General features: G+C 35.1%; 1 long non-coding RNA gene across 1 annotated transcript in view; it reads right to left on the reverse strand.

Moving 5' to 3' along the window:
• LOC118761638 overlaps positions 1-174 on the reverse strand; it is an 11,093-nt gene extending 10,919 nt beyond the window's left edge. Inside the window, exon 1 of the long non-coding RNA XR_004997529.1 lies at positions 165-174. This is a non-coding gene — a long non-coding RNA (uncharacterized LOC118761638). The remainder of the gene's footprint in view (positions 1-164) is intronic.
• Between the last annotated feature and the right edge of the window lie 1,145 nt (positions 175-1,319).

The following is a 1,319-nucleotide window of genomic DNA, read 5'->3' on the forward strand; positions in this document are numbered from 1 at the left end:
TGCCACATCTTAGCGATGTCAATTCTCAGGTCTCCAAATTTATCAACATTTTTTTCCTTTGTTTCATGATGATGTATTAATCTCTTGAGACTGCTACGTCAATCATTAGGCACTCTTGTTTGTCCCTTCTAAATGTTACTATATCCGGCCATCAGTGCTCTAACGCTTTGTCTGTTGTTATCATCATAATCATCATCATTATTATTATTATTATTATTATTATTATTATTATTATTATTATTATTATTATTATTATTATTCAGTAGTTTTATTTTTATAGCGTGCTTTCACTTCACTACCGAGCGCAGCTGTGTGTGCCTTGGGTATGTGCTGTGATTTGTTGTAATGCTCTGATGGTTATTGTATGGAAAGTGTTCTGCGTAGGATGTGTGCAGTGCCTAGTAGTGCAATTTTCTGTATGTTATATGTGTTTGTAAGTCCTGGTGTTTTTGTTATGTATTTGTCTGAATATTTTTTTTTATATTTTTATTATTATTATTATTATTATTATTATTATTATTATTATTATTATATTATTATTATTATTATTATTATTATTATTATTGTTGTTGTTGTTGTTGTTGTTCTTATGATTATTATTATCATGATTGCCATTGCACAGCTTCTAACGCTAGAGATGTACTACGGTGTCAGCTGTTCACTACCAGCGAACTAAGGTAACATCTCTTATTTTTTGAGCACCTTCCGGAGTATTCGAGCGGCTCCAAGCAGTGCTGCTTTCTGCAAGTGCTCCACCCTTATTGCAGCCCATATTTGTCCCATGAACTTCTCGAGATTTTTACTCACTGTTCCCAGGATTCCGACAGTTATTGTTACCACTACTACCTTTTTCATCGATCACAACTGTTTTTCCTCCCAAGCTAACCTGTCATACATATTGACTTTTCTTTCTTCCTTATTGCATACCTTGTTGTCAGCTGGGCATGCTATATCTATGATCCAGCATAGTTTACTTCCTTTCTCAATGAAGATTAAGTCTGGCTTCCTATTCTCTATCTCATGGTCACACTGCTATCATAAAATCCCATAGAGTCTTTGCATTATCATATTCGATGATGCCTTCGGATTTGTGGTCGTACTAATGTTTTGCTCTGTCAAGTCCATACTTGTTGCAAAGTGTCCAATAGACAAGCCCTGCTATATTGTCGTGGCGTCTCTTATATTCCTTCTGGGCTAGTGGCGTACATTGCCTGGTAATATGCCATACGGTTTCACCATTTTGCCCACAGATTCTGCATTTATCACTTACTGTTTTGTTGTCTACTCTGTATTTTATGTAGTTTGTTATTAGTGCTTGC

This window comes from Octopus sinensis, unplaced genomic scaffold, assembly GCF_006345805.1.
Source record: "Octopus sinensis unplaced genomic scaffold, ASM634580v1 Contig15902, whole genome shotgun sequence".
In the NCBI taxonomy this organism is placed as follows: Eukaryota; Metazoa; Mollusca; class Cephalopoda; order Octopoda; family Octopodidae; genus Octopus; species Octopus sinensis.